This window comes from Myotis yumanensis, unplaced genomic scaffold (assembly GCF_028538775.1).
Source record: "Myotis yumanensis isolate MYYU_CA2020_CCGP unplaced genomic scaffold, mMyoYum1.0.hap1 SCAF_1, whole genome shotgun sequence".
In the NCBI taxonomy this organism is placed as follows: Eukaryota; Metazoa; Chordata; class Mammalia; order Chiroptera; family Vespertilionidae; genus Myotis; species Myotis yumanensis.
In genome coordinates, this window is record NW_027223752.1 from 204,720,541 (window position 1) to 204,732,591 (window position 12,051).

Here is a 12,051-nt window from a genome sequence, read left to right on the forward strand (position 1 = left end):
CAGAGCAGGGCCCATCAGGGGGGTTGGGGCTCCATACCCTGTCACGCACAGAGCAGGTTCAATCAGGGGGTTGGGGAGCTCCCCCCTGTCATGCACAATGCAGGGCGCATCAGGGGGTTGGGGAGCTCCCCCCTGTCACACACAGAGTAGGGCCGATAGGGGAGTTGGGGCACCACCCCCTGTCACACACAGAGCAGGGCCTGTGGGGGGGTGTTGGGGCACCGCCCTCTATCATTCACAGAACAGGGCCAATCAGGGGGTTGGGGCGCTGCACCCTGTCACACACAGAGCCGCAGGGCGATCAGGGGGTTGGGGAGCTACCCCCTATCAGGCACAGAGCAGGGCTGATCCGGGGGTTAGGGTGCCTTCTCCTGTCACAAACAGAGCAGGGCGGATAGGGAGGTTGTGTCCCCGTCCCCTGTCACACACAGAGCCACAGGGCAATCAGGGGGTTTGGGCACTGCCCCCTGTCACGCTGATCCTGGTGCCAGGAGGCCTCGCGGCTCTGCTGATCCCGGTGCTGGGAAGCATATTACCCTTTTACTATATAGGATAGAGGCCTGGTTAACGGGTGGGGGCTGGCTGGTTTTCCATGAAGGGTGTCTGGGATCAAGGTGGGGGTCCCGCTTGGGTGCCTGGCCAGCCTGGGTGAGGGGCTGATGGCTGTTTGCAGATGGTCACACCCCCTTCAGCGTGGGGGTCCCCACTGTGGTGCATCTCCAGTCTGGGTGAGGGGCTGAGGGCTGTTTTCAGGCTGGCGGGTGACTGAAGCTCCCAACTGCTTCTTTTTTTCTTTTTTCTTTTATTCTGGGCCAGCTTTAGTTCTAAGGCTTGGCTCCAGCTCTGAGGCCTCGGCTGCTGAAAGCAGGTATCTGGTTTGTTTGAGTTCTATAATTGAAACACTGTTTCAACTCCAGCTCTGAGATCCTGTCTGGCTGAAAGCAGGTTTCTGGGGTTTTGTTTAGCTTCTATATTTGTAACAGTGTTTCAAACTGCAAGCTCAGAGGCCGGCAGCAGCAGGCGGGGAACTTTGGCTTCCTCCGTCACTGAAGCAAGCAACCTCGTGTTCACTTCAAGCTGCCTGGCTGCTGGCCGCCATCTTGGCTGGCAGTTAATTTGCATATTGCCCTGATTAGCCAATGGGAAGGGTAGCAGAGGTAAGGCTAATTACCATGTTTCTCTTTTATTAGATAGGATGATATTCTAATTTATAAATATTTTATATTATTTAACTACTAGAGGGCTGGTGCACAAAATTCATGCGGGGGGGGGGTGGGGGTGGTTCAGCCCAGCCTGCACCCTCTTCAATCCAGGACACCTTGGGGGATGTTCAACTGCCAGGTTAGGCCCCAACCTGGGGATCGGGCCTAAACCAGCAGTCAGACATCCCTCTCTCAATCTGGGACCACTGGCTCCTAACTGCTTACTTGCCTGCCTGCCTGATCACCCCTTATTGCCTGCCTGCTGGCCTGGTCACCTCTAACTGCCTCCCCCACTAGCCTGGTCACCTCTTACTGCTCCTCCTGGCCAGCCTGGTTACCCCCAATTGCCCCCCCGCCATCTGATCATCCTATGCAGCCTGCTGCTCAGTTGTTTGGTTGCCCCTCACTGCCTCCCCTCTGCCGGCCTGGTTGCCCCACACTGCCTGCTTCTCAGTCGTTTGGTCATCCCTCACTAATCCCCCTTCTGGTCTGGTCACCTCACGCAGCCTGCTGCTCAGTCATTTGGTCTTCCGTCACTAGCCCCCATGCTGGCCTGGTGGCCCCACACAGCCTGCTGCTCAGTTGTTTGGTCGTCCCTCACTAACCCCCCTGCTAGCCTGGTTGCTCCATGCAGCCTGTTCAGTTGTCCATTCAGTTGTTTTGGTTGCAACGGTTGCTTAGGCTTTTATATATGCCTACCATAATACAGGACATTCCCAGTTTGGGGGTATTAAAGAAAATGATGCTATGAACATTCTTGTAGACACATGCTGATGAAACAAGCACTCATATCTGCAGTGTGTACAATGAGTAAAACTGCTAAGTTAAAGACTATAAATATCTTTAAGTTTACTGAACTGATTTCAAAGCAACAATTCCACCAACATTTTTATCAGAATTTCTATTGTTCACTGCTTGATATTCTTGTCAATGATTGATAATAACTAACATCTTCATTTTAACCAAATCTGTTGTGTGTATAGTAGTATTGTTGTTCTAACTTGTATTTCCCTGAATACTACTGAAGCAGGAGTGAGGCGTTTGTGGTGAAGGATGATTATTACTGGTATCTAGTCAGTACAGAACAGAGAGATGCTGCTAAAAATCCTACAACACTGGAGAGACCCTACAGCACTGATCTGGTCCCAAATGTCAATAGTACGAAGGTTGAGAAGCTTTAACTTAGAGGACACCCTAAGATTTCTGAGCTATTAGAAGTTGAACACGTGGATGACATTGAATTTGTGCAATTGTGATTTAGAAAGAATATTTATCGATCAAAGAGAATGAAACATCAGAGCAGGCAAGAATTTTAGAAATTATCTAATTTGAACTTCTCACTTGATGGTTGAGGAAATATTAATGCCTAGAATTATTAAGTTATTCATTCTCTTAAATCTTTGCTTCCTTCTATAACACCTCCATCTCCAGAGCTCCATTAGCATCTGTGTGACCACAGTTCAAAACAAGGATTGCTCCTTTTACACATAATAAATTCTCATTGGAAATCAAGACAAAATAAATGCTTAGTTGGTCTTCAGTAAATATTGTCTGATAATTATGAAAATAAGCCATCACTTCTAAGTCAAACAAATCCCATTATATTCTTATTCACCAGATTTGCAGTGAAGTGGAAAAGGAAGGCTAAAATAAACTTTGACCTTTGAAGTCAACTATACACATATGGATAATCAACCTTCATTTTATGACTGCAAAAAGCATTCACTCCCAGTTTAGACTTTATCACCTTTGCTCATTTTCAATATTCTCAAAAGGGCTCAGATTTTACATCTAAGATATGTAGTACATAAACTAATTAAATATGTATTAGAAATAGTAAAGCAGTATTTTAAAAAGTTTATCTGAAGCATTTTTTACATAATTACTGATAAATCTCAGATAGAAACCTTTTTTGGAAGAATTCCCCTATAATTCAATGTCCTTTAAGTTTTTTAGAGGTTTTCTGCTTCCAGGAGGTTCATCTGCATTAATGGTTTTTATGTGGTAATTGAAACTCCCATTAAAACTCAGAATGGAGTGATAGGGTTCCATTTGACCCTGGATAAAGCACATTCTTCCATTCTGACCTTGTTTTCGGAAACTTTTCAGTAAAGCCAAACTGAATCATGAGCTCCTGACCTAGCTTAAACATGCCCCCGAGTTCTGATATTTTGGGGGGAACATTTTATCCAGCTCTATGTCCTTTAACTGTAATTCTCCTAAAAGGCAGAAAACACGGGGATCTCCAAAATGCCTAAATCCAAATAACATATATTTGAAATGAGCTGACCTGTATTTGTTTTGTTTTTCCACCTGACAACGGTCCTAAATGCAGAAGACTGTTGGAAAGTGGTTATCTAGTTTAAAATTACACTGACTACAACCCACCCTAAGGGTTTGTTTCTTTTAATCAGTGTGATCAGTAGCCCTCTCTTGCTGTCTGCCCAGAGAGCTGCTTGCAGTTATTACTTCTACCACTGCGATCTGACACTCTATATCGTCTAAATGGGACAGATGGAGTTTCTCTAGGGTTGTGTTTCATAAGCCATATCCTTGGCAAGCTTCCCACAGACATCAGAGTAAGGCAGACTGATGTCCAATCTGTTATTTATAAAAATAAAAATAAAGATTTCATATTAAATTACAAAATGCTATTGACACAATAATAGGAGTGAAATTAATACTGTCAGATTCAGGAATATGAAAGTTTCTCAGGCATCATAAAACTATCATCACTACTTTATTCATTGATCAGCAAAAAATATGAGAGTGAGACCCTCCATCTCACTAGGTAACAAAGCATTTGAGGAGATGACCATGAGAGTGCTCCACCCTTCCCCTGCTCTTTCAGGAACAAGTCAGACATGAAAATGATGACTTCATGGCTGATGAGACAACTTCCATAAGTGGATCTACTGGTTCTTGAGTATTAAATCTCACACATGACCAAAAGCTAAAGATGGATAGTGACAATGCCCACATTCTACAGAGATGTTTTATTAGGTTTAGTTTTCAGCTCCTAACTTTTCATGGAAGGATGTTTTCAACTTCAATGTGGAAATTAAAAGGTCAGAAGAATACTAGTATCAGACAAAGATTAAGTTACTAAGAGTACTGTGTAAAGCAATTGATACTAGTATGGAAAGGCTATCAAAGCTAACTTTAGACCCCTGATGGCCTTCCACTGTTTTGCATTAAATATTCTGACACATAAGAAAACACGCTGCCCCTAGTTTATTATTTTGACAATACACATACTTCTTCATTTCCCAAAATGCCATGTTATTAGTTTGCTGCATCACTCAATTTGGCACTTAACTCAGATTCTGTTTAGTGTAGTCCTAGTATTTTTTCAGGAATGTATCTTTTGTATCTTTAGAGTAATACATACCTTGGAGACAAATACTCTAATAAATGCCACATGATCTTCCCAGCACCAAGCAGAGAAATCGGTACAGTGGTAACCCTTCAATAAATACCTATAAAACCAATGAAAACTGAATGATTGAATTGTTTAAGAGCAGAAGCAAATGTTTAAAAAACATCAGCATGTGAATAGATTTGTGTGCTATTGGGTAAAATAAAAAAACTACAATGCAGAAAAGGTCATATTCCTGCCACAACCTCCCTCCCCCCCTTTTATTGTACCAGTCATCAGTGGCACTAAGAATGCAGTGATCAATTTCCTTTTTAAAAAATTATTTTATTGAATTTATTGGAGTGACATTGGTTAATAAATTTTATGGGTTTTAGTTGGAAAATTCTATAATACATCATCTGTACATTGTATTCTATGTTCACCACCATAAGTCAATTCTCCTTCCATCATCATTTATCTCCTCTTTACCATTTTCTACAGCCCCTTATGCCCCTCTCTCTCTCTTTCTGCTGTCTGTGTCTATCAGAGTTTTGATTTTTGTTGTTGTTTGTTTTGGCTTAATCCCTCACCTTTTTTCTCCAGCACCTCAAAACCCCTCCCTTATGACAGCTGCCAGTCAGTCTGTTTTCTGTATATATGAGTCTGTTTCTATTTTGTTTGTTGGTTTATTTTGTTCATTAGATTCCACATATAAGTGAGATCATATGGCATTTGTCTTTCTCTGACTGACTTATTTCACTTAGAATAATGCTCTCCACGTCAATCCATACTGTCACAAAAATTAAGATTCCCTTCTTTTTTATGGTCGAATAGTATTCTGTTGTGTTAATGTACCACAACTTTTTTATCCACTCTATTGATGGGCCCTTGGGTTTTTCTAAGACTTGGCTACCATATTGTAAACAATGCAGAAATGAACATAGGGGTTCAGATAATCTTTCAAATCAGTGATTTGGGTTTCTTTTGATATATTCCCAGGAGTAGAATTGTTAGGTCATAAGGCAGTTCCATTTTAAAATATTTGAGGAAACACCATATGCTTTCTACCATGACTGCACCAATCTGCATTTCCATCAACAATACATGAAGGTACCCATTTTTCTACATCCTTGCCAATATTTGTTGTTTGTTGTTTCATTGATGATAGCCATTCTGAGAAGTGTGAAGTGATATCTCATTGCGGCTTTAATTTGCATTTATCTGATGAATCAAAGAGGAAGCACTTGATCTAGGTCTTGAGCCCTGAGTAGAAATTCAACCACAATGTAGAAAAGAAAAGAATATGGCTCTATGTTCTACAATATATATTAAGATAGAAAAGGTTTTAATGATGACTAGACATTAGTGAACATTTTCCAGAATAAAACATGATCCTAACCTAGAAGGAAATGTATAATTTACATAAGTGTAGAGGTAGAGATGTAAGTATCAAGAAGCTTATATACAAATGAAACTAATTGTGTCTAGTGTTCAGAAAATGAAGACAGGCAACCCCAAGGAGCACTATCTAATGTCTTGACTCTAATTTGCATCTATCAGCGAACTATTCTAAGTGCACAAATATGAACTTGGTACACTCATTTTATTGTTACATGTTTTGGACTATCTGGCAAATATTGTTTTACACAGGTGGAATCAATGACTACAAGATCCTAGAGAAAATATTTTCCTAAAAATGTTTTTTGCAATTTATTGAGTTCACCAAGACAATAATATACTATTTTTAAATCAAACAGATAAAATAGCTTATCAATATACCAGTATCTGCTAAATATTTTATTTCTAGCATGGGTCATTTCATGAAAGAACATCTTTCAGAAACATGTATTGAGTAAAGAAGCACCTAAGAAGTTTAAATTGGAATCCATATCTAGACAAATATAGTTGAGCTTATGTGAACTGCAATAAATCAACAATAGTAAAAAATATATATAATCCACAAAAGATGTATTGGCATAATCTCCTATCGTACATCTGGTGCCTTTAGATAGCTAATAGAACTGATTTACCAGGAATGACATGTCAGAGCCCTAAGAGAAAATGACTCCTGCCGGATGCCACCTATAATCACTTTCTGCTGGTTCTAATATCTGTCTCTCACTGGATGGCCTCAATCCATTCTGGCAGATGCAACACAGAGAACAATGTCAGCAGACATTAGAAACGAGAGGGAAGTGTAAATGAAAATACTGCTGCGCAGGAGGTCACACTGCAAACTCAATACATAGAGGTTTAAAGCAGTAACAATTTGGTTCCTTTTCATTTTGAAGTGTCATCCATACTTTTAAAAGTATTTCACAATAAGAATGGCTTTATCATAAGAGACTTTTTAATCTCATAGGCAGATTTAGAGAGCATAGTCCTCAGAGTTAAGGAGACACTTTCTTCTTGCCTTTCAGCATTCCTTATTCATTGCAACAAGTCGTTATTGTGTTCCATATCTACTATGTGTTTACCCCTCTACTAACACCAATGAGGGATACACAAATAAAGATGCTGACTCCATGGAGCTTGACTTAAGTGAGTACAAATGCACTCATAGAGAAACTCTTCCTAGAAAAAGTTCAAGTTATATTCAACTATAGGCGAAGCCTTCCCTTTCTGATATCTATTTAATTTTCTTCAAGTGCTCTAATTTCTGAATCTCATTCCTATTTTCTCAAGGTGCTTTGCAAACCTCTTGAAAAACTTCCATCAGCAATGAGTGTTGCTTCTCAAAATTAAAAAGACAATGAATCCCAGAACTTGGAAATGCATCTGCATTTCAGTATGTTGTCTTAATCAAGATGTTTTGCTTCTCCAGACGGTGTTTCTCAGGTTTATTTTTTGACAACTACCCTGATAAAATTCATTAGTGGATAAAGCTCCAAGAGTAATACATTGAAGGAATTACTAAGCATAATATAATTAAACCCCAAAGGAGAAAAATCATTTACATTTATGACAAAAGCTCTTTTATCTGTTTTTTTTTTTTGTTTTTTTTTTTTACTTTATATATCACCAGCGCTCAATCATATCAGTGTGCACTGAAAGATTAGTTCATGGGACAAAATGCTATGTTGTTCAGTATCTAGTTCACGCTTGGCACTCCACAGGCACCAACAGGTCTACCTTAATAAGCCTTAGAAGATAAAGACATCATATGCACTCCACTGCGTTAAATTATATTCTCTTCAGATTCAATTGCAACAATGCCAGGACCTATTGAATTGATGAAATGTTCTTTCCTTGACAATAGAAATCTCAAGTTGGACATTATTTTGCCCAAAGATAAAAGACTTAGCAGGTAGGAGCAAAGATTCTCTATGAGGAAGGCAATCAAAGAGCTAGGTTGTCCTCAAAATGACTAATTTATAGAATGATAATGACTCAATTTTTCTTTCTCAGGTGAGTTTAGAGGCAGTATTTTTGAGAACTAAGGAGGGTCTCATTTGTCAGTCTTTCTCAGCAAAATGTCTCAATTATTTGCCTTTCCAATCCTTTTGATAACTGTTCTGCTGCCTGTGATGAGAATCAAGAAAAAAAAAAATACTACCTCATTCCCACCATAATGGCTCTGTTTTTATTGTATTACCATTTTCATTGTAATGATCCCTCCTCGCCACCCACTGTACATAAATCATTAGCTGAGCTTTCTATCTTCTAGGACTTTGTCTCAGTAGTGAGCACAGAATCCTAAAGTGGGACATGGATACCAGTTCAAGGACTGTAGGTGTGAACTGTGGGCATGAACTGAGGTCACACAGAGAGAGCTGACTGTCCTGGGAGTGGAATATATGACAAGAATTATAAGACCGTGTTCCTTAGTGTATGAAATAATGCTCTTCATCAGCATGTCTATAATCTCACAATGTTACCTATATCTAACATTGCATATATTAAAATGATTTCTATTAATGCTTTGCAGGGCCCTCTGGAAAAAGAGTGCATTCCAGCATTCCATAACCAAAGTCATTTTATGACTATTATAGAATCTTTTGGGATAAAAGAATCCTTGTGCAATGAGAGTCTTTCTTAATATGTTTGCATCATTTAACTTTATCACTAGGTGTGCTTTTTAGTGATTTATACTATTTCAGTTTTATGATAGATTGAAATAAAACACAAATAACATTTCACCTGACAGTTTTAGCTTTGAATGCATTGTGAGGTGGTGAAGTACAGCTAGCATACTTTAAAGCCAGACAGGCCTGACTAATTCCAGTTCCTTCACTTAGTAGCTACAGAACTTTAAGAAAACCACCAGCCTTCTGAAGGGCTACACTAGTCTCCACTTGAAATGGTGTTGAAGACCAAATGAGCAAACATACATTAAACCCTAAGCACTGCCTCGCCAGTTTGGCTCAGTGGATTGAGCATTGGCCTGGGGACCAAAGGGTCCCGGGTTCAATTCCAGTCAAGGGCATGTATCTTGGTTTCAGGATCCTGCCAGGCCTGGGCCCTGGGTCAGGGTTCCTGCAGGAGGCAACCAATTGATGTGTTTCTCTCACATTGATGTTTATCTCTGTCTTTCCCTCTCCCTTCCATTCTCCCTAAAAATCAATGGAAAAATATCCTCGGGTGAGGATTAACAAAAAAACAAAACAAAACAAACAAAACAGATTCACAAAATACTAAAACACATTTGGTTGCAAGATGTTTGCTGAGTTGTGTTCCTTTCCAGAAGTTCTAGGGAAGATTCTGTTTCCTTGTCTTTTCCAGATGCTACCCACATTTATTGGCTAATGGGTCCCTTCCTCCACCTTCAAAACAGGAACACTGCATCTTTTTGACATTCTTCCATCCTCACATCTTTCTCTAACCACAGCCTGACATAGCCAAGAATTTTTTTTTCTTTTCTTTTTTTTTTTGCTGCTGAGGATTCATGATTAGATTATCCTTTAAAGATAACACAGGCTAATCTCCAAATCTCAATCTCCTTAACCTTACCTGGTAACCACATTTGCAAAGTCCTTTTTTTCCAAATAAGGTAACATATATAAGACTCCAGGGATGAGACTGTGGACATCTTTGGGAGGTCATTATTCTACCTACACAGTTGTACATGATATTTTATCAGAATTTGGAAAATATGTCTCCATGAAAATAGTGTTATAGATGATAGTTATACCTACAGATTCGTTCACAAAATGTTTAATTCATAATCTCAACCATAAAAATACACTAAGTGAACAAATAGGCAAAATACAGTGCCAAAGGATGTATGCTGAATTTACCTTGAATGTCTGATGTGAAATTCACAAACCCTAAAATCTTGAGCTGAAATTGGAGGATTGGGGTGAAGAGGATGGAGTGAGGATGGGATTGAGGAACTATGGCATAAGAAACTGTGATGATCAATTTTATCTGTCAACTTGACAGGGCTAAGGGAAGCCCAGATAGCTAGCAAAACATTATTTCTGAGTGTGTCTGGGTGAGAGTGTTTCTGGAAAGTTAGCATTTCACTTGGTAGGCTGGAAAAGGAAGGTCCTCATTATCTAAGCCCTGAGGGTCTAAATAGATCAAAAAGGCAAATGGGCTGCAAGTCAATGTGGCTCAGTGGGACTCGAACCAGGAGGTCATAGTTCAATTCGCAGTCAGGCACATGCCCAGGTTTCTGGGGTTGTGCAGGAGATAGCCAATTGATGATTCTCATCATTGATGTTTCTATCTCTCTCTGCCTCTCTGAAATCAATAAAAATGCATTCTCTCTCTCTCTCTCTCTCTCTCTCTCTCTCTCTCTTTTTCTCTCTTACTGACCTGGGACATCTATTTTCTCTTTCTCTGGGACAGGAGAGTTCCTGCTTCTCAGTCCTTGAACTCAAACTGAATTATATTATCAGCTTTCCTGGGTCTCCAGCTTGCAGGTCATGGGACTTCTAAGCTTCCATAATCACATGAGCATTCTCATAATAAATCTATCCTTACATATTTCCACATATAGCCCACTGATTCTGTTTCTCTGGAGAATCCTCAGTGCTCTATGTAGCCTCATCCTTGAAATTTTTAGGAGTTTCATCTTTATCTATGGTGACCTCATTATTATCCCTTTACAAGGCTTCCTCTGCTTCAATACATGGTAGGGCAACGGGTTCCATTTCCTCTGCCACCTTTGGTTTTCTGCCAAAAGCTTCTCTACTATCCTTCTTACTTAAGCCCGGGATTTGGACTCATAGTTCATTTCTGCAGCTCCTATACTTGAAATTCACTCTGAGTTGTCACTGTGAGGAACAAAGAGAAAACTCAAGAATCAAAAAGCTTCCTAGGATGCCTCTTCTATTCTCTTCTCATCTTGCCTTCACCTCCTCCCATTACCTCTGACTTCAGGAAGCACAACATTTTCCCAGGGGAAATTTAAGAATCAGAACTGTTGGGGCAGGGGGGTGGGGAGACAGGGGGAGAGAGGAGGGGGGGCAGAGCGGGGCGGGGGGAGGATAGTTTTCCTAAGCAGTGGATGTAGAGAATAGAGGGGACCCAGGAAGATGAAGACACATGGTGGCAGTGAACTACAAAGCATCACGGATGATTTGTTGGTGATCAGTCTTGCTTAAAAAATAAAATTAAATTAAATCTGGTAGAATTTTAGAAATAATAGACTGTACCTATATCATTTTTACAGACTAGAAAAATATACCCAAATTTCATCAAAAGAGTATATAACGTAGAAGCGTCTTATATGTTATACCTCTTCCCTTTTTTGTTTTATACACCAGATAATGCAGGGCCTCTAACTTCTCATCAGCAAGAGCTTCTGAGTCTCCCAAAGCTGCCTGCAGTGGCTGATCACAAGCCGTCTCTATCACAAAAGCACCCGTCATATTTCTACCTTGCTCCCATGCCCTCCACCGCCCTGAAGCAAGGCGAAGGCATCCCTGAGCCATCTCCTGGAGACTATGATGTCTTCCCTTAAAACATTCCTAACCCCCTGCTGCTGCTGCAGGGGGCACTCAATGTCCCGAAGTAGTCCTGCATCTCCTGATGCAGAGAAGACATGCTGCATCCACATAATATTAAATAAATGAGTAAATGAATGAATGAATGAATGAATAAATAAATAAATAAATAAATAAATAAATAATTTCTGCCCTACCTTGGCTCACACATCATTACCCAGAACTCGGTTTCTTCGGCCACATGCAGTTCAAGGTGGCCTGGATTAAGGTGTTCTGCTTCCACTTGCAGCCGGTCACAGTGTGAGAGACTGGGGACCAACTTCCCCATTAAGGTCCCAAATGACCCCTCCTTGGATGTGTGTAAACCTTTTTCAAATATACTCATGTGAATTTGACTCCTGGAAAATTGCGTTTATTCCGTTGGGAAGAGCTTAGACTAAAGCTAAAACTCCCACTGCATAAAGAATATATTAGATTTTAAAAATAATAAAGAACATACTGTAAGTGTTTCCTAGCTTTATTGGAAGTAGACATGTTTGCGGACAAAAACATAGTGTTTTATGGAAAGTAACATCCCAGGGTGGTCTGATCATAAATT